The sequence below is a fragment of the Wyeomyia smithii genome, chromosome 2 (genome assembly GCF_029784165.1).
Source record: "Wyeomyia smithii strain HCP4-BCI-WySm-NY-G18 chromosome 2, ASM2978416v1, whole genome shotgun sequence".
Lineage (NCBI taxonomy): Eukaryota > Metazoa > Arthropoda > Insecta > Diptera > Culicidae > Wyeomyia > Wyeomyia smithii.
The window spans coordinates 65,709,362-65,732,454 of NC_073695.1; the positions used below are offsets into that span (position 1 = coordinate 65,709,362).

At 38.0% G+C, this 23,093-nt stretch overlaps 1 protein-coding gene across 1 annotated transcript in view; it reads left to right on the forward strand.

Moving 5' to 3' along the window:
• The window catches only part of LOC129723399 (uncharacterized), a 300,768-nt gene that overhangs the window by 19,860 nt on the left and 257,815 nt on the right, over positions 1–23,093 (forward strand). Inside the window, exon 2 of the mRNA XM_055677597.1 lies at positions 13,362–13,480. The gene's annotated coding sequence lies outside the window, so the exon portion shown is untranslated. The remainder of the gene's footprint in view (positions 1–13,361; positions 13,481–23,093) is intronic.

Consider the following 23,093-nt stretch of genomic DNA (forward strand, 5'->3'; position numbering starts at 1 on the left):
TTACTGGAAAACGCTATTCGCTCCCAATCGTCCGAAACTGCCACAGGGCGGACTCTGGTTCTACTCTGATAAATGGAGGAAAAGAAAAAAAATAAAACAAACAAACAACTAAGAGAGAAAAAAGCAAGTGTATGTGACAAGCTCAACACCCGGTTCATTGGGGGTCCCAGCATGCCATGTCCGGGTGGAAGGTGGCAGACCTTATCATCACCTAACCACCCGCAGGCAGGCACTCCGTTCTCGCGCATTGATCGCAGGGTGTTTGCGATACGCCCGGATGGATGCGTGCTGAACCGTTAACCGGTCGATTAATCAGTTTTTCTGAGATAGCAGGCAGCATGGGAAGCATCGAGATCGAGACCGTATTGAGTAAAAGATTCCAACTTTTTGAGATTGGGAATCGACGCGAAATTGCATGGTAAAGTTTGTTTTATTAAATGCGGTTTTCCCGCACGGCGTTTCCTCAAAACACCGGCAAACACTGAACGAATCGATTCCACTTCGGTTCGTCTTCCCTTCCTTTTACAAGCCCAGTTCTCAGCCCTTAGCCAACGGTCGGTCGATCCGGCTACGTTTAATAGCCACCATGGTTGAGCAAATGCGCATACGAATCGTGCGTCTCCCTCCCGCAGCCGCAATCGCCTTTTCCAGTGTGTGTATGATAGAGATGAACGCATAGCTTATTTTCCATAGACTACCAACGCGCGCGATAAGCTAATAATTATTAATATATAATGAAGTAATTTTCTGCGCTCTAAATATTACACAACTCCAAACGCAAAGTTCGCCTTCCCAAGCCACAAACAAAGTGCGTTTTGGATGGGATGCGGTTTGATGGCTGGGCTGAAGTTTCGGGTTTTCGACGTGGACTCAGCAGAGCGATATGGGATACTCGGAACATGCGAGCGTTTTGCGTTCTCTATGGGTGGATGAGTTGGCTATTTTCCAGCCCGGCTGGATATGCAGCCGATTGAATGGAAACTATTTTCGTATGCATGGCAGGTTTCGATGATTTCTTCTACCAAGTGTTGGCAAGCGTACGTGAGCGTAGGCGGGGCAGTGGATGAGCGCGCAAAAAGGTGTGAGCTTTCCGATTTTAACACACCTGTTTACAGGTGAAACTGTCTGTGAAATGTGTCGGAGAATTTTATCTCTACCCCGGCGACTCGTGTTTCGAGTTTCGCAAATCGAATTGATTGAAAAGTAATTAATTCCGCTCGCATTAAAAGAGAGAGAACTGGTTCGCAGAGCAGAGATATAAAACAAACTAGCCACGATTTATGGCCAGTAGAAATGTATTAATTGATGCTCTGTGTAGCTTGTTATTGAAATTCCTACGCTGATGTGGAAATTACGATAAGCACTAAATTATTTCTTCTTGCATTAAACTAATGTAGCGGGTTTAGGATTCTTTCGTTTCAATTATTTTGGTCACGCACAGCTTTTTTTATTTGTTTGTTACAGTTAACGTAAACGTTGGAACACATTTTTTGGAAGTCATCCATTATAGGAACACAGAGTTCAAAATCTTTGTTTTTTATTTTACTTCCTCTTGACCTTGATTTTCACAAACCGCCCGCACAGTAGCGAAACTATAACAACAGATTTGCAAATCCATAAGCATTCGCAAGTGCTTGACTAGGAGCAGAATTCATTTCTTGCAAGTGAAAATAATAGCCGCCGCATGGCTTTAATTATGGTGTTGTTTTTGATTTGTGATTTAACCGTTAATAATATCACATCTTATCGAAACAGCATGGAAACTACTACCCTCGGGTGTTTTTCCCCGTTTCCAATGGATTTCAAAGGCATTTATAAACGAGCGTCATACTATCGAATGCTTGAAGATATAGATTTCAAACGTCGGTTTTGTTTATAGATCTGTTACTCGCTTAAAACTTAAAGAAAATTAACATTGCCTTTGTAATCAGACTTCCGGAAGCCGTGCCTCAAAGTTTTCAAAGGTTCACTTTTTCTACCGATAAAAGAAAATATAAAATTTATCAAAGATTTTTTTCTGAATAACACCAGATCTCGGAATTTAATGCTTTTCTGAGACACTTGGTTCGAGAAAATAATTGATTTCGACTATTTCATATCGAAAATTTTTGTGCATTTTTTCATCGGACAAAACAGGGAAACTTTTTTGACCGAGGCTTCACTTGACTTTGAGGCTTTACGACCCGAAGTCCGATTAAGCTGAAATTTTGCATGGTTTTTTTTTGGAGAAGTACTGCTCTTCTTTATCGAGCTTCGTTAATCCTGCTTAATATCCACTGCATGGAGAGGTGTATTCATATTCATTCACTGTGTTTTCTCGAAATTTAGCATGAGGGAAAGGATAAAGTGAAGTTTTTTTTTTAAATTTTTCTAATAGATTAGGTATAGCAGTAACTTATTTTAGCATGATGCAGTCCTCCGAATATTGTAGAGAAAGAATGAACCCGTGTATAAATCTAAGGCACCACACGTAACAGCTGGAAAATTAATAAATTAAATCGTAATTGTTTTATTTTTCTCGTTCTAAGCGTTTCCCGTAATATCCCAAACACTTCAATTCCAACGGCTAACCATAATCCTGTTATAAAAAAAAAACAATTTTCTGAGCCCATTACCAACCTGTTTTTGTTGTCATGTCATTGTGTGAATCTACCCACGCTGGCTGGTCAATTGAGTCATCCGTCTTAGCTGTCATGTGTTTACAAACAATTCTGAAACCCCGTCATAAAATCGAACTTTACCGAAAAAAAACGCCGACACTGAGCCGAATGTTTTCGACCTCGTTCACCACTTCAGCGTACTTCAGCAGTGTCTCGTTGACAGGTTGATTGCCGCGGGATTGCTAACTAGTGGATCGTTTTCATCACGTGAAAACCGTTCAGAAGTTTCCAGCCGCTTTGCGGATTAGTGCTGAGTCAAGATGCTTCGAACCAACATTCAATGACCGTGCAGAATTGCATCGACTGCTTCCTAGTTCGAGAAAAAAAGTCCCACCAGCTGATAAACCATCGTCCACCAGAGCAGAGAAGAAAAAAAAACAAGCTCACGCGAGAAGCAAAAAAAAACAGACCTGTAATTATGGCAATCGAAGTATTTAAATCGGGCGGAGCTTCCTAACATTCTGCAATTATCGTACGGCATATAGAAATTATCCAATACGTTCGATGCCACCGTGAACTGAAAATAGACATTAGCGCGGGCAGTTCGCTGGGGTTCCACGGAATGCAAGGCGAATGACGGCGAAACAACAACAAAAAAACCCCTTCGATAGCTCACCTTGACCAAGACACGGCGCGGAGTCAACCAGTTCTAAGTTGAAGCGCTTGACCACACTGCCTGGAAACTAGAGCCGTGGACCCAGACTCTGAACAGGCAACTGGGTACATCTCGAATGGGCCGAGGTGAGAACGATCTCCGCTGGCGTGAATACTGTAATTTAAATTAAATGTTGCATTCCTCACCGGAGGGAAACTGGGACACGCCTGGAAATGCCTGATGGAGTGATTATAGCACACGTGGTGACATTCGCTGGTACACTGTTTTAATGATAGTGTAGGAATAGGTTTTATATTGTCACTATTGGCAATGATGGGCAGGGACGGGTGGGGGACAAGGTTGAGAGATGCTAGTGTCTATTATTGTAATATAGATGTCAGTACTAATTGAGATGGCCCATAACTGTTTTCTAGCATTTGTAAAATATATGAAATGAGCTGTGTAATTCAAAGTTTTTTTTCTAGCATGCAAATTTTTGAATGTTTTACAAAAATTACAAAATCAATTTGATTTCGCCAACTAGTCAACGAACCTTTTTTGGTAGATATAAAACTGCTGTTTTTTTCTCTTCTATTCCCACATAGCAAACCCGAAGAAATCGGCAACATAGTTAGTTCAACAATGTTGCCGAAGTATGTTGTCTATTTTACCAAGAAATAAAAAAGCTTAATTTCAGTGTAAACCCCTCTTAGGCTAAAATTTTAACAATCCAAATAAAGTAGGTGCTTGCACAATTAAGAAACTTTCTAGAAGACATCGAATTGGTAAAATCTTGCGTATCATACTAAACATCAGTGTACCACTATTTTTGGTTCCGTCACAGTGCACAGTGGTATGAGAGCTCAGAATCGTAAACTTTTTAACCTGGGACTACATCTTTGTTTTCTATACAGGGATGCATTCTGTAAAATTGCAAATGAAACAAGCAAATGTTCCATCAGATTTCAAAAGATAATAACAGCATTACCACATGATGGATAACAATAACCAATATGTTGTTGGATAGGTGAATTGTTGAACAATTTTGTAATATAATAGTTATCGCTATTGTATCTTTGCTAAGCGGTAAAAATTGATAAAATGTTTCAAGGACAAATTTACGCGAACAACGAACTAATCACATGCGAGCGTTCCTAGCACAGACGACGTGAATAGACACCAACCATTCCCTGTGATATTCTCTGAATCAGAATCAAAAATAATTAACAGAATTTCCCTGTCTCAACAGCTTTATTTATTTATTTATTTATTTATTTCTTTTACGAGGCTTTAAGCGTGGTACGTAGTTGAAAAGAAAAGAGGTTTACGAAACATTGCCCTTTTTACCAAACGGAATTTTGATTGCTGAGAATGCTTCACAGTAACGATATCTGACGTCAGTGAGCGCATGATTCTTGCTTTTTTCTAGAACACTTGAACACACTTGGTTACCGCGATCTGGTGTGAGAGCAGGGATGCCAGGTATTTTTTTCAAAAGTCTTCATGGTCCGCGAAAAAATGTCTTCTTACCCGAAACCCGAAGGCTGAAGAAACTTTCCGGCAAATCGAAAACTGTCGAGCAAAAAAAAAGGGTCACTACTAATGCACTAACGCAAAATTCGGGTCGTTCACATATTTTTCAATGTCTTCACATGTTTTTTCCAATGTCTTCACGTTATCGTCGCAAGAATGGATGTCTTCATCGTACACTCAAAATATTTTTCACGTTGTTGTTACGTGAAAGCTCCTATACTTGTTCATTTTCTGTCATTTTGCATGATTTATGTGACAAACATAACATCTACTTGAAAATCTCATGCATACCATGGTTAATAGAGTGGCCTTTTTTACAAAATCATGCGATTTCGAGGAGCGCCGGGCGGAAAAAGTTTCCTTTTACTCCAATAATAAGCCATTAAAATTTGAAGTTGATCCAAGGTCATTTAATGGACCCACAAAACGCTTATATTTGAAAAAAGTGATTCTCATAAAAAATGTTGGTTTTTTACCACTTTTCGCAGTTTTTTGGCTTTGTTTTTTAAAATAGTTTTATATTTTGCGTCGAAATACTCTTTAATAATAAAAGTATATCTTCAGGGATATTCACATATCACGTAACGGAAAATTTTGACAATTTTGGGTACCTCCTACCCCTAAGAAACGCAATTTTGCATGGGGGCCTCCGGCAGTCGAACGCTTCGTTGAATACCTCCCTCTTCTGAGTACGTTACGTGATAAATGAATGATCTCTTATATACGTTAGAGGGTTTGAAGCTGCCATTTAGTGATTATACCCTAAATCGTACTCCATTGCTACAAATCCGTGAAGTGAACCTTTAAAATGAAATGGTGAAGCAAATTCCGACTTCATTGGCAATGTAGTATTCTGGAAATTATTATTTGGAACTTTTCGTTTAAATTTAATGTTGGTTTTAGAATTATTATTATTTTTTTATGAAATAGTTCAGCACTAAAGATCTAGTTCATTAGAACGGCAAATTGGAACAAATATAGTCGGTAGACCTTATGTTGATCGAATTGCAATTCTTGTGAGTTACGATGGAACAGCAAAGTTCTTGGGCGCGCTTAAAGTTGATTCAAGCTCCGGTAAAAATATCGCCAAAGAAGTTCATAACACGCTAGTGGATTAGAGTATTTTGGACAAGTTTTTGTTGTTGTTTTCTTTTAAGTGATTTGCTCGGCCGAAAGCTAACCAATCTTACTTGTCTTCTTCATATTTATGAACTTTCATGCAATAATATAATATATGGCAAAAGCAGCAATTTTTAAACACTTGTCTTTGACCGTTTTACAAAAGCATCAAACAAAACCAATTCATTCATAGCCAATCCATCATCCAATAGTTCGCTTAAACCAGCTCAACGCAATCAAGTTCGCGGCGATTATAAAGAGCTCTTTTTTCCTGTATGGACCCCTCACTGCGACCAGAATAGTTAACCTATTGGGAGATATGCCCAGGTGTCTGCTGTATCCTGCACTTCTGTTATTAGCAATACCGCTATTGAGAAGTGGCGTTCTTATTATGATTTTATCCCTGCTTGTGTGTTAAGATTTTACCCTTTCTTTTACACACTGACTTGCTATACTATACCAAGCCTCGTTCATTTTGCCAAATATCACTAATTATAATTCCCTGGAAAAGTTTCGTTGGGCGCCCTTCTGGTCTGTTTATAATGAGAAGAACTTATTTTGTTCAGAGGAAGCATACCAAGAAATTATAATAAAATAAACCCAACCTTAAGTCCTTTGTGACAACGATTCTACTAGGATTTGAACCTACGACAATCCGCTTGGTAAACCGGACTCTGTAAACTTGCGGCTACGCAGCTCCCTTAAAGAGCTCTTAGAGTTGTCATTCATATTTTTTTGGTTGTAAAGCGACCCTTTTTCACTCATCCCACGCAAGATTCACGGCAACAAACGTTTATTGCCTGAAAACAAATTTGCTCCGATCATTGACCACAGAAGAATTAAATTGTTTTCGAAACATTTCTGTTTTTATAGTCAAACTTTACAGGTACATTTCCGATGTACGAAGCCTATTCAATGTCCTAATCGAGTTATGAATTTTCTACATGATTCTTTCGTATGTGGCGAGATTAATAAAGAAGTTTCAGACGCTGTAACTGAAATGATGAAGAATCACTTGTGGTATTTTATCCCAGGATAAGTTGAATTGGCTCTTTTAGACTCAGATGTCCTGCTTGAAATCAAACGAAAAAAGATCAGGCGATTGAAAGCGAGGGATCCTTTTGTATTTTTTGTCGGGTATCTCAAGCATTCAAATCCAGAACAGTTACTAGTATGTGATACCATCTCGTTTCATACAAAACCGATGCTTTTTTTCGAGTTTTGAACTTAATATTGATTTTTAGACCGTAATCCAGCCAAAGAGAAAAATAATAAGCAAACTTCTGTCAAAAAATTACTCGATGTAAATTATGAAAGATTACCGTGCTTTAATACATAATGGAGACGAACTTCAGATTATATTGCATGTTGTTGATTTATACCGAAAAAACATACATCTCATTAAAAATCTGCACTTATTAACAAACATCAAAATTTATAGATCATTTTAAACTTAAATTAGAAAAATAAATTTATTATTTTATAAAAATATAAGCACATATATTTAAATAGCGAGAGAAATATGTTGAAGAAATTAAAAAAACCGAACAATTTTCATGTAAATCGATTTCTAAAATATAAGCGCTTTGTGGGTCTATTTAATAAACTCCGATCAACTTCATATTTTCGTGGCTTATTATAGAGATCGAATGGAAACTTTTTAAGCCCGGCGCTCATTAAGATCGATAGTTTCAAAAACGGCCATATAAAATATGGCCACTCTAATGATTAATCACGTACCATCTACGTGAACTTGACAACGTCAAACAGGATGTATCGTGTGAATTCTCTGTGCGAAAATAACCAGAAATCAAAATGGCGAAGCCGTTATCTGATTCTGAACATAAAATAGAATTTCTGGATAAACTCGAGACTTGAGCTTACAGGTTTCACACAGCTTCAGTTCAAAGGTGGAAGAGTTACCTGAACAAAAACAACTGCAGCGGACAATAACAATCCCCAAGAATGTTGTACTATTTATCAGTTTTTATGTTGTTTTATTCATTTACGAATTGACGAGTTTTCTTACCTGAGTGATATCTGATAGCAATCACGTTTTACGAAATGTACAATTTTCATTTATTTCTCTAATTTTTATGAGCGTCGTTTACCAGTAGATGAATTCTACGTGCAACTCACATGAAATGCATGCATCTACTGAATAAGTTTCAAAGGATGATTTATCTCACCAGGTCATGATGAGCTCATCACAAATGACAATCACGTAGAATCTACTAGAAAACGATAGTAGAAAATATTCACGTAACTTTTCCGGTAACTATAACGTGAAAAATATTTTGAGTGTAGGCAAAATGTCTTCCAATCTGGCATCGCTGGGTGTGAGACGACCAACCAACTGCCTGACTTTTTCAGTACCTGAATAATGTCAGTGCTCATTATTCCGTGCAAGAGCAAGTGACATTTTGCTTCACAGCAGTGTTCACAGCAAGTGAACTTTGTTTTCCCTTTCGGTTTATGATTTTTGTTGAGCTGTTTACTAGCTACTAGAAGAAATTTCATTGCCTGATTCAGTGCCTGAGTTTTACATGGGATTGAGATAGGAAAATGAATTCCTTTTTCAACTGCATACTGCGCTTTATTCATGTGTTGGTCATTCGCCTCGAACAGCACAATTTATGTTTGCTTCCATGAACTTAAACTAATTTGATGTCTCGAAGGTAAAGATCTTTACGAAAAGTTTGAAATAACCACTTTTCTTGACCCCTCTCTTGCTATTGTAATAAAAACTGATGTCTTGAAAGAAAACATGCTGGTAGAAGCAACAGTACCGGAGATCAGTTCCACAAAAATGTCCCAGTTTTAATTTTTTTTAATTGTCATTTTAATTTGGCTGAAACTTTGCATTGCCTATATAAATTTTTCGGACACGACTCATCTTTGGGAAGCCTAAAAATACTATTACAGGAAGGTAATCATTAATTACTAATATTTTCAGGGTTTGTTTGATAGGTATGACGTCTTAAGCAAAGTTGTAGGTTTGTTTTTCCGAAAAAAATATACACTCCAAAAAATGATTTCTTTTGCGAAACAATGTTGAAATGAAAATTTAAAATTAATTATCTAAAAGAGCTCATTTTTTAAAATTCTAATTTTTTTTCATGAAAACTACAAAAAAATACCTAAACAATCAAACCGGTCCGAACATGGAGAAATCAAGAAAAAAAAGTTATAATAGTTATAAATTGTTTTGATTTTTTTTTCACAGGGTGAATTTTTTATGAAAGGACAAAATAATTATCTACAAGTTTGTCGAAGACACTATACCAATCAAACAAACCGTTTTTACTGTAAAAATATTTATGATGCCCCTTAGAGTGCTCTATGGGAAATGAAAAATATTTCTACAGCGGTTCGTTTGATTGATATAGTGTCTTCGGCAAAATTGTAGATAATAATTTTGTTCTTCAAAAAAAAAAAAAAATGCCACTCGGAAAAAATTGAAAAAAAAATTTTTTTTCAAAAGATTTTTTTTTTCTTGATTTCTCCATAATCGGACCGGTTGCATTGTTTAGGTCATTTTTTTGTAGTTTTTATAAAATAACACTAGATTTTTAAAATATGAGCTTCTTAGACAATTGATTTTCAATTTTTCTTTTAACTTTAGTGTTTAGCCCAACGTCCACATTTCGTCCAACCCTAGTGCCCCTACCCCTAGTATACCTTGTAGTATTTAATTTATTTTCCAAATACTGGTTTTATTGACATATTATCTTCAGGATATAATTAGTATATAACAAGCCTAAGAGAATAGCAACAAGATTTAGTTCGGAACTCCGCCACTAGTGGAGCTGCGAAATCCATCTTTTCAGTCTTACAATTTGGAGTAATGGTGTCTTCAGCAAAGTTGTAGATAATGTTGTCACAAAATACTTTGCTGAAGACACTTTTCTTCTGAATTCTCTTGTTTTGAAGATATATCGCTTAATGTCAGACTAGTATGTACTTAAAATTCGACGTTTTTGATCATCTGAAAACTTTGACATTTAGAAGACACCATTGTTAAGTATATATTTGTGCTTCATCGAAACAAACAACTTTGTATCAGACACTAAAAATAGCTTCTACAGAGACCGAACCGTGTTTTCTACAAAACTGCTAATATGCTGAACATTGTTACCTTCTAGATGCTACGGTTTTTCAGAGATTAAAAAAACATAATTTTGAGAACTAATTCGTCTTATATGAAACGTTATATCTCCAAAACTAGGAGAGTTAGAAAAAAAGTTTTCGGCAAAGTTTCTTTGTGGCAACATTATCTACGACTTTGCTGAAGACACCATTTCTTTGACGTAAAAGACTGAAAAGTTAGTTTTAGTAGCGCCACCAGCGGCAGATTTCCGAACTTAAATTTCATGTCATTCTATTTTTTCCATATTTTGTTTCCAATGAATTAAAATTCATGACTTTAGTTTGACTTTAAAACAAAAACCTTGGAAAAAAATAGTTGAAGAGGTTGTTTATAAGACACGACCGCAAGATTAACGTAGAATTACGACAGCATGTCTTATGTCAGTATTTTTTTTTTGCAATAGGTTTGGAAATACACTCGATTGTGGTTAATCAATTTAATTATGTGAAGCCGTTAATTTTTCGTATTTTTTTTTTCGTATATTATTTTTTCTTCGAAAATGAACGAAATATGTTGGAAACTGACTGAGTTTAAAACATTTTACAGTGGCCAATTTTCGTGACGCCCTCGATGTTTTCGGTTTTACAATTTGTTTCCTTATATATATATATATATATATATATATATATATATATATATATATATATATATATATATATATATATATATATATATATATATATATATATATATATATATATATATATATATATATATTTATATATATATATATATATATATATATATATATATATATATATATATATATATATATATATATATATATATATATATATATATATATATATATATATATATATATATATATATATATATATATATATATATTGCCGTAAGACGTATTTCCACGTCAAAAGCGCACTAATCTATGAACTCAAGTTGACTCTGTTGAAAGAAAAATGGAAAATGAAAAGAAATTTTATTATTTATTCATAAATGCTTCATGATCGCATTTTATTATGGCTTAGAGCTATCTTCTGCCTCAATTTGTCCCATTGTTTGTCCCAGTTTCGCAATACAAATGCACAAAAAATGATTTCCTGTGGACATTCTGTTGATCCGGTGGAAGAGATGAATGACCCCTCAGGTTAAAGGCTCGAATCGTAATAAACATCACACTGCTGTGCATGCAGCAGCACGAAACCACAGTTGCAGTGTAATAATAACCATTCATTATGCTCTTCCAAATACTTGTAATAGCTTTAAAAAAGCCGATTGCTGTAATTGCAATTTACATTCACATATCGCATAAATGCTTCATGGTCAGATCGCGTGCAATATCCGCTCTGACATAATAATTTTTGCGGACGTTGGAGAATGATATAACTGAAATATATTTCTAGTTATATCATTCTCCAACGTTCGAAAAATTAAGCCGAGGTCAAATCGCGTGCGGTATTCGCATTGACAAAATTAATAAGTCACTCCTTTATTTCCAGTTATACCATTCTCCAACGTTCGAAAATTTTTATTTCGTATGTCGCAATACTAATGTACGAAAAAAAATTCTCATCTTATTCTGGCATAGAGCTATCTTCTGAATAGTTTGTCTCAGTTTCAGAATTTTGATGCACAAAAAATGATTTCTTGTGGACATTCTGTCGAGCCGAACCGATTGAGCTCTCATAATGGCAACAAAATAACATGTATCGTTCCGTGTTGTGGCTTGACAGGAGATAATGTTCCCGTTCCCGTGTTGAATGGAAGCAGGTTGTTGCGTGTTTGATATTGCTGATGGTAGACATGAGTATGAAGGTAGAAATTTTGCTGTGATGTCAAACTATAATCGTTTTACTTTAAGACTCAATAGCGTAAGTGCTGCATTTCTGTTACCTGCTACCTTCTAGCACGAGAACAAGTACTCATGCTGAAATTTGCTGTTTGTTACACATGATGAAAAACCTGAACTACTTCAATTACATATTTGTAGAGCACCAAAGGTGCTTTTATCTTTCACAACAGTAACAACACTGGCAAGTTTGTTCAATTATTATTATTTCTGATAACCATTCGCCGATGATTCTAGTTCTCCCGTTTTCTCTAGTAGAATTGGCTGCCATTTTCAATAATTTTGCAGCTACCGAAAACTCCATAACAGCCGCTAGATAGACAGGTGCCTAAGTATCAACAAGCCCAGCGCGATCAGTCAGAAATTGAAACCCAGCTTTTCTTTCTTAGGCACGATGACCATTCAACGTCCGTGTGGTATCGGTACAGTCATGGAATGACTAGATATATTCTGTCGACCTTATTAGGGAAAGAAGTACTAAGCGACCAATCAGAGGTCGACATTTGCGTTTCTACGAGGCTTGGAAATTTTCAATTGTACAATAGTTCGAACAATCAGATTACAATTTTCTGCATTTGGACGGGTGCTTAGATGATTTTACAGTCGATTGCTGTAAATACGACGAAATACGGTTGGAAACTGACTGAGTTTAATACGTTTGAAAGTGGATAATTTAAGTGACGCTCTCGATGTTTTCGGTTTTTGAAATTGGATCCCTGTATTGAAATTGTACCCCAGCATGTGTTGCCGTAAGACGTAGTTCTACGTCAAAAATTCTACTCATCTTGCTTAGAAGTATCCACTAACTCCTTTTTCCACTATTCATCAACCACACTAATACCTATAACCAAAACGCGCAGGGTGACATAAATGTGTCATTTTATACAGAACTCTTTTGACCCAAATCAAATAACATTGTATGATCGTAATGCCACAAACGGTGTAAATTGTGCTGAATTTCTTTTTTCGGTTTTCTTGTTTCTTTATTATTGCCAATGTTGTTTAACTGTGATAATTCAAAAATGTTTACCGAGTCAGAAAGAAAGAAGAAAGTTGTTCAATATTTTCTCTCCACCACCGTATGACAGTTTTTCATCAAACCTTGAATTTCACCCCATGCCGCGCATCTTTTTCAATCGAAAGTGATCTCATTTTTTCCGACCGTCCATTATCGGTCTTATTCGGGCGTCGAATTGCCAGCTCATTAAGCATAATGACGCAACGATCGGTAGAAAAAATCTGCAAAATATACACCGACCGCACCGACACTCGACGTGAGGTCCAAGAGTCCAAGTGATCCGTTTGCGAAACCGAAATAGAGCTAGCAATTGTAAAGGCATCAAATTATACTTTCACTGTAAATTTTTCAATAAACATAATTAATACGTCCGGCTGTGTGTTTATGTGGACTGTGAGGAACCATTGCTTTTTTTTGTCTCGTTTATAAATACAGTGAGTAAGGTCTAATTAAACCAATTTTCTTTTTATTTTCAGACAAGACTAAACAGCTTTAATAGATGCTTCTCCAAAGACTGATTGCTGATTCACTGTCAACTCTAGACGAACCAGAGCTTCAGGCACAACGATTTTGAAGAGTTGAAGATCAATTAACTGTAAGTTGTTGTACTTTCTTTTCAATAATTCTAAAGATTGAAAGATAACGAATTGAAAGACATTTCCCACTAACTAATTACGCTTGGAAACACTCACTGACTCTGCCCTTTTTAACGGGAATATCGTGCGCGCATATTATTCTGACGGCAACCGCGACACCGACAATACGTGCTGGAATTAATGTTGTATATTTTTATAAATCATAAATCATAAATTAAAAGTAATGCTTTGACTGACGGTCGGACCGGTGTTACAGTTGCAGCTCCCATCTGGCGAGGTTCTTGGTCGCTGTATTTACCAAACTTCACGCCTCGAAGGGCACGCGACTTCTCTGCACTGGTTTCTCCACTCAGTGCAACTCGCTGAACTGGACACTTGGCTTGTTTTCATAATTAATTTAAGCATGATTCATATTCATCATACCAACTCGGACCATTATCTGGACTTCCATATACTACTCGCCGTCGATATCTCGGGCCTCGGGCATCGCGCGCAATTCTGGAACGGAGCACAGGGGGGTTATTAGTGATTTGATAATGCATTAAACATGATCTCCGAAGTCCGAAGCCGCGCGGAATTGAGCGGAGCGGAACAGAACATGAGCCAGGGAGAGGACCCAGCCGACACGGGTGGCACCGTGTCGGGAGCGTAGGCTGTTGCAGACAGGCATTGAAATGTTTCGCTTATAATGAGAACACTTGCTGCTGACGATCGGAGGTCCGTCGTCGGTCGGTTGGGGGTTCGTCCGTTTGCTTTTGCCGGTAAATCAGTTGTGTGGATTTTTGATGACCTATGAGTGCCGGCCGGCGTTGATGATGACGACGATGAACGATGTGGGGTCGCTGGAGCGGCACTGGTGGAATGACTGTAGGGAAGGCTGGGTTTCGCTTGTGTCTCATTCACGAGGATTTAGTCAGGTTATGTAATTGGTTGAACAACAATACAAATAATTTTGACGAAAATCGTTATTTATACGGTTTTGAACCATTTTAGGTACAGTTAGTGTTGTGTTTGTGACAAATACACAAGCTGAGACGCTAGGCACTTCCCGAAATCGCCTGTAATGCGTTCAGCAACACTAAAGCTAAAACAGCTTGCAAGGTCCTTTTGAATGTATTAATTAAAAACGGTAAAATATCCCATGTGTTCTGTATCTGTACTTTTAAGGCTTGTTCATAGGTAGTACTATTAAACTTAATGAGATAGGCATATCAGGAAGTTGTTTAATTGACGATATACTACCGTAGTTCATTTTGTTGGACCATATTATTGATTTATTGATAAGGAAAATCGAGTCTTGTGTACTCAAATGTTCGGAAGTAAATGCAACGGTCTAAAGGTGCCTTCTGACCCTCGCTCCCGTACACGCATAAGCACGCGGTAAAAACTGCGGCCTATCGGATCTGCCGCTTCACAAGAACGCATTTCTTCCCGCTAGCGGCACCACGACCGCGCTAAGACACTGGGCCCAAGCAGAGCCGCAGTGCCCCCACTGTTATAATTATATCTATCACAGAGGTTACTTTTTACGTTCAGTCGAGTGAGAAATGAATTATAGCACGTGCGCGGCTGGACGGATGGATGCCCACGTTGAGTGGCTTGCGAATGTCCATTTGCCACCCATCGTTGCGCTTTACCAACCCCCACTCCCTGTGTGTCTGTCTCTCAGACGCTCGTGGTTTTTTTTCCCTTAATTCCGTTGGTCAGAGACCGGGGCGAATGAACGCGTGCCCAACCAGGGCGGTGACAGGAAAAAGTTGGCCACCACCAGTAGAAGTATTAAATTAAACTTTTATAAACAATCCCGGTCGGTCACAAATAGCACACTGGCAGAACGGTTCTGCTTTCTGGGCTGTCGTCGCTAGCTGACTAGAGTGAACTTTATGGAGCACTACAGAAGCGCTCCCTGATTGCGAATTGCGGTACGAGCTCTGCAAGGTGGGTGATACGATCGAAGGTTAATTATTTGCCAGAGACTGTAATCGACAGAGAATTGAGTGATTTTATGCTATGCAACTAGAGCAGAAGTTTTGCATCAGGTTCACGAGCAAAAAGACTCATAGGGAAGATTTGCATTTTTAATTTGTAGCAGATGAAACAATTAATGTTTAGTAAATTATAGGAAATATTACTTTTTTCAATTAAGGATCTTATTTGAAACTACATAAATTATTAAGGTTGATAAAACATCGCGGCCGATCTTTACATAATTTCATGCATGCAGATTGCCCAACCGATTTAAAGATTACTGGTAATTGCATAATAAACTGCAAAGATGAGAAATTGTTCCTCATTATTTTGAACAGCATTGGGAACATAATGTGCATGGGTCGAAAAATACGCGATAAAAAAAATTTGAAAAGTAAAACCACTTGAAAATATTTTCCATAGAAAAAATCGCACACTCTCGATAATGTTGATTAGTTATTTCATATTGGCGTTGTAAAACTTGTTTTTGTGTTGTTGTGGTTGTAGTGTCAGGGTTCTCACCCGATGAAAAATTCCATATATACGGCAATTTAAATCAACACAAACTGCAATTTCTAAGGAATAAAGGAAAGGAAATACAGGTCGCACTCGACTACGTCTTTGTTTTCTATACTAGATTACAATTTGTGAAATTGAAAAATGAAACTGGCAAATGTTGCGTCAGATTTCAAACGATTATAGCAAGCGAACGACTAAATGCATCTCAGTCATTTATATGTCGGTAGATAGATAAAATGTGTAACAATTTTTTGATATAATGTTCAACATTGTTGCTTTACTGCTTAATGGTGGAAAAAGATGAAAAGTTCCAAGGTCAAGCTTTCCCATACATTTCTCTCGTTATTGGCTTGCTTCCCGAGCACAGATAACAATAACATGGACGAAATAAATTCCACTGCCTACATATTTTGACTCAACAAAGTGTTTTGGTTTGTTCCTCTCTCTCTAAGCTATGTGGCCACGCCCTAATGGCAAGAATCTACGCTGAACTCGATACAAAAGACTGCGTGTAGAAAATTCAGCTTCAGTCTAGTTTGTCACACAACAGCGAGTGGAGTATGGGGACGGGACACGAGGCATATGGACGCTAGGCATATGGATGTTAGGCATAGTATGCTAGGCATACAGAGGCATAATGGATGTGAGGCATAATGGATACGAGGCATACTGCCAAAAGGCATACCGGACGCGAGGCCGAATGGACACAAGGCCGAATGGACGCGAGGCCGGATGGACGCGAGGCCGAATGGGAGCGAGGCCGAATGGACGCGAGGCCGAATGGACGCGAGGCCGAATGGACGCCGCCGTGGTTTCCGCAGTCCGAGCCGGCCGCCGACCCGCCGTCGGAAGCGGCGGCCTCTCGCACCCAAACGACTGATCTACTGATTTGCTAGGTCTACTCAAACAGAGTTTTCTTCCCTTAGTTAAGTCCGAACGAGCGGTAGCGAGTAAGGACAGCATTCGCTCGAACAGCGAGTCGGCCGAAGGCCACGAGTGTATTACTTTCCAAATAACACTTTGAAACGAAATACATGTTATTAAATGCTGTGATGATGATGACGATAATAACATATTCCGCATCAATTCCCCTTGGCCTTGTGTCTATTCGGCCTTGTATCCATTCGGCCTCGCGACCATTCGGCCTCGCGTCCATTCGGCCTCGCGTCCTTTCGGCCTCGCGTCCATTCGGCCTCGCGTCCATTCGGCCTCGGGTCCATTCGGCCTCGGGTCCATTCGGCCTCGCGTCCATATGCCTCGTGTCCGTATGCCTGCCGTCCATTATGCCTAGCGTACTATGCCTCGCGTCCGTATGCCTCGCGTCTGTATGCTTAACGGGGTGTCATCGTGGAGTATAGCTGTTAGAGGAACGCGACATTGAAAAACGAGAGCTGCATACGAGTCATCTTCCAGGCACCGCGGACCATGTTACCTTTATTATGCTTACGGCAGCAACAGTTACCATCCTACGCTGCAGGATATTTTGCTGGCACAGCTACTGACTGGAGGGCACAGCGGAGAGCAAATTTCATGCGCGGCCAACAAAATATTCAATACTACCGGTGGTGGTGCGATCATCAGCGTTCTGTAGCACGAATTTCATACTGAAGATTATGGAATCGGTTCTCTCCAGAACTATAGATGCTTGAAGATAAGAGTTATGAGAATTTTCACAACTACTACTAGGGTAAAATTTGTATGAATTCATGCATTGTTTGTTTTACAATAACGACTATCAAATGTAAACGGTAGTGTTTTGTCTATGAACAGTTTATCGCAGCATATTGAGTTTTGAGTTATTGATGGCAAACGATGTCAAATACTATAAAGTTTCATCCCACAAAGACCCATTTCAAAATTCACAATAATTCCAGAAATAATATAAGTAGATGTGCCTTTATTGCACAAATCTAAAATATCCCTAAAATGACGCAAATTTTCAAACGCGTTTTTCTCGAAACTTTGAATTTTGAGTTGTACCAGTATTGTATTCACACATTTAGGCAATGAGTTTGATCCAAATCACGACAATGCACACTTAAATGTTTAGTTAACGACTGCCGCAAATATGGTTAAGTTACAATAAACCATAATTTTGCTAAAATTAAATTAACTTTGGCCTAATCTCACCCCTTCTATGGGGTGAGATTGTGCCAAAAACAAAAAGTGGAATTTAATACCTGTTAAATGAAAAGTTGTGTATTTACGAATAGTTCACATGAATAACATGTTAAAATAGTAAGTATAAGGATGATATAAACAACGTGGACTATTAGGGGCTGTAGGGGGTTGATCAAAAACTACGTTTTATATGAATTATAGAAAAATGTATGACTGGATCAAATCGATATCTGGAGTCACCAGTTATGAGAACGTGGCTTATGAACAGTCTCTATACACATAGTGGCGTCTCCAGGTAGTTTAGAAAGGGAAAACGATAGGACATAAAGCCTGAGAAAACTTTTCGTTTCAATTATTATGTGTCATCGACCACTGCATATTCCATTGTAGATCTCAAAACCGCTGTAAACGTACCCACAACCCTCCTTTCTCGCTTTAAAAGTCATTATTTTTTATAAAATAGGTGTACAAAATTTTGTTACATTCCATAAGTAATATCACCCGAAAAAAAATTTACGATGTATTTTGCGGTGAGAACAGTAAACGGACAATGTTTTTTATTGTAACCGTAAAAAGCACGGTATTTTTACTGTAAGCTTGCAAACGATTGTTGTCATTACCATGTTTTAACAATGTTTTTTGTTGTTGAATCTACCACCGACAATAATTTTACCATGAAAAACATTGTCAGTAACATGGGCGTAGCCAGAATTTCAAATAGGGGGGTGGGGGGTCACCTATTCAAAATTTTAGAAGTAAATAAATTGGTATTTCGAAAAATAGAAATAAATACTAGTGTATATTTTTTTTTTATAAGGGAGGATTTGTTAGTAGCTTAAGTATTTATGATAAATATTAGTAAATAATGAGTATGTGTGTCCAATCACAAATGGTGACTTCTCAACACTGTTAGAAATTTGTAATTTTAATTGTTAGGATTTGTTTGCTTTCGCAATTAGGATATATCATTCGTAGGGATATAAACCTACTTGTCAGAAAAGGGGGAGTAAACTTACAACTAACTTAATTGCTAACTTATTAGCTATAAAGAGAGCTTATCGTAGCAATTGAGGGTTGCAACGATTTTTGTCGAAAATTGTTCATAATTTTATTTGACATAGCTTCTAATGGTTCAACACCAGTAAGTCTATGTAATTCGAGTGTACCAAACCAAGGAGGACGCTTTAAAATCATTTTCAGAATTTTATTCTGAATCCTTTGGAGCGTTTTCTTCCTTGTTGAACAGCAACTTGACCAGATCGGTACAGCATAAAGCATTGCTGGTTTAAAAATTTGTTTGTAAATCAAAAGTTTGTTCTTTAAACAAAGTTTAGAATTCCTGTTAATGAGAGGATATAAACATCTCGTATATTTGATGCACTTGGCTTGTATACTCTCAATGTGCTCTTTGGAAATAAGTTTTTAAATACTAGTGTATAAGGATTGTTACATCAAGGCAACCAGTGAAAAGTTGTCCTTGACATCAGCGTGGAATATTTGATTATTCTTTGTCCAACCTCGAATATAAATAGATGTTTTTTAGTAAAAACTCTCCAATTCAATTAAACCTTAGGACATATTATTTTGGCGACGAGGATCTCAAGAATCCACGAACATGGCAGAAGATAGAGTTGATCAGCAGCCGCAACCGGGAATTCAAGATATGATTCTCAAGATGGCCCAACTTTTACAGCAAATGGCGGCCCAGCAGTAGCAGCGTCAGTATTAAACCCCGGAGCAGATTTTGGAGTCCCTCTCATCGAACATCACCGAGTTTGTCTTCGACGAAGCTTAAGTTTTTGTTGACATCGAATGGCCTGATTCTGCTAAGATTCGAGCCTACGACCATTCGCTTGACAAAGCGGTCTTTGTAACCTTGGACTATGCAGCTCCCCCAATCCCTCTGACCATTTTTTCAGCAACGGAACCAATCACGATACGTTGTTTCACTTAGAATAGCATTTCCGTAAACTTGTTCAAACTCTCGTTGCGTTTTAGCCTCGTTTTTTTTGAATGAAATGAAACATTAGATACTTTTTGATTAGATACACTGAACTCTGCTAGGCAAAGTTTCTCCAAACAGAAAACGTTTTACAGAATTTTCCAATTTTTAAGAAATTTTTCCTAAATCAGTCTTTCCGTGTGTCCCGTTTTTTTGAACTAAATTTGTCCCGTTTTTCATCCAAAAAAATCTGGTCAGCCTACTAAAAATGGGTATCTGTTCTATTATCGTCAGGTTTTTCGGTTAAATAATGTCTTAGAGCTTTAATTTTTTTACATGATGCTTCTCTAAATTGCAGAGCATCCTACTGCAAAAGCTTAGTCCTCTATGACTTTATTAATTCCCCTGGTGATAATAGAACTGATAACTACTCTATATGACGCCACAATATGTGGTTTGTTTACCATCTATGTCAGCTTCGTTCATCACGTTTTAAAAATGTCAAAATTGACCAGCAGTGAAACGTCAAGCAAACTTATTTGGTATGTCGATCTGCTTAATGCAATTTATGCTCTCTGCCAATGCTGCTATTTTTTTTTGCTTGTCTATATCTATAAATGCGAATGTCTGTATGTCTGTTGCCTTTAGAATCGAAAACTATTGGACACACATATAAGTTTTTTCTCTTTCTCATAGGCGTCGGCATGTGGGGGTTAATTCCACGTTAACTGGAAAACTTTAAATACACAGGTTTTTTGAGGTACCATTTTCAAGACTTTGTGTGTCACTTGTGACTTTTCTTTATCTCAGTTGAAATGCAGTCAGCCTTTATTAAGGGGGACCCTTATGCCGAGGTATTCGAAGACGCTATGAGAAGAGAGCACGAGGGGACAGTTGGCTCTGTCCTACTGCTGACCAATTAGTTGGCATACGACCACGGGCGTGTGACATCACCATGCCTAGGATTCGCCAACCTAGGAATTGGAAGTCACCGGTTTACTTGTGGTCGGCCAGCCTGCCGAACATTCAATCCGTGAGCGATGACAGCCGTGTCTAGGTTGAGGAGGAGGTAAGGGTTCACGGTGCTCCCACAGACCGTTATTATAAAAATAAATGCACCAAAGAATCTGAGTACACCATTCGATTCGTTATGAGGTCCAAAATCTCTGGTCAGATGCTCTTCAGGTCGTAAAGTACAAAAAAGGGATATAAAAACGGCGAAATACTTGTTGTAAAGCACGTTTTTCAGCCACTATTTTATGAAATAACTTCCAAAAAAATTTGTATACATTCCAAGTTTTATATTTCAAGACATTAAAAATTGGTGAAAAGATTTATTTGCAAAATCCCACAGTGCACAGTGGTCTAAATTCGAAAAATCGTGATCCCTTTAAATTTGACTGTGAAAAATTGATTTTATGTACTCAATGTCTTCAGCAAAATTGTTTCATAGAACAAGGCCTTACTTTTGGCGTTTTTGGTTTTTTGATCAAGCCACCTAACAGTTAGGTAAAAAAAATATTTTTTCTTGTTTTCAATATACCAGATTACTTTCTTCAACAAAGTTATGGAAAAATTAAAAAGAAGAATAATTGCTGAATACTGCGATGTCCTATCTGTACGTTGGACACGACAAAATAGATATTTTTGTGGAACATCCCTCCTTAAAATCAGTTTTTGTCTATAATTTTGTCTGTAATGATCAAAACAAAAAAAAAAATTTAATGCCGATACGTGAAGTTCTACACACTCACGTCGAGAACCCGACACGGTCCGCTCTGAAAATCGCGAAATTTCTGAAATCGCCAAATCAACTGTGCGTAAAAAATAATTCAGAACTTGAAAAATTCTTCTTTGTCTACTTTTTATTCTTACTTTTCTGGGCGATTAGTTCTTAATTCAAAATTTAACACTAAGATGGCACAATATTAAGCTTAATTAATTGGACGAATTTCTAGAGTTTCACTAGTGTGGCGATACAATGAGACATATGCTAATCATAGTCCGATGCGGACGACGAAAGTGTAACACAGCCTCCGGCTACTCAAACAGGCTGTCGCTGACCTTTGCTTCAATCGACTAGAGCAAGTGAGATATAATTCTCAGGAACTGATGCTTGTCACGGTTGTTACTTTAGCAGCGGTGCCGTTTGAATTGAAACATAAATATAACATCTCTCAAACTTGCCCCAGGATGGGCATAAAATTATCGGATCGTCCGTAACTCGATGAATCCAACTTCGATCGGGAACATATCCTTGTGTGGGCAAATGAAGGTGGTTAAAAGGAATTCTCTAACCGGCTCCACTTCGGGACAGAAGAAATCTGATTACAGCGTCGAAAAGCAGGTCCAGTGTGGCTAATACTACTTGCAAAGCCCATAATGGCGTAGTCTATTTATTCTGCTCAGGAACATTCACTTCCACGGCGGCATAGAGAAAGCTTCAGGCAGAGGGAGACGGTATCGATGAGCAGCTTAAGCCAATCGTCTAATTTCACAGATTGTGCCGATAATTTTATGTTATTATTTAATGGTATGCAAATAATGTGTGCGATGCATTGTTTCAATCGTCCAGCAGCTGGCGGTCTGTTGTTGTTGCTGTTAGTGTGGGCGGTTAGCGTGGTTCGGGTTTCGCGATGTAGGAATGCTAAAACTGTTGCTACTACGCCACCATTAACCGAGCGTACCGCGCAGCGCAGCACACATTTACTTTGCGGAGATCGAATGATACGGTTAGGATGCTGGCTATTGAAATCGATGAAATGGGAAACAATCTGTGAGGAAGCTGCGCAACAACGCCATAAAACCTACGCAGATCGCTTCCATAAGTTCTACTAGTCGGGGTATTCTTAGATGCCCACTTCTCGTGCTGTACTTCCATTTTCCACAAAATTGAACTCATTTAAAGAAACATCGACGCAAAAGTGTGGGTACAGCTGAATGTAACTTCAGTGCTTCTTATATTTTTGATTTAGTTCGTCGACCTTGGTAGGAACCTGCGTAGCCTTTCAGTGATCATCTCGCTTTCAGCCTGTTCAGCACCAAATCGCGATCCGTGCCCG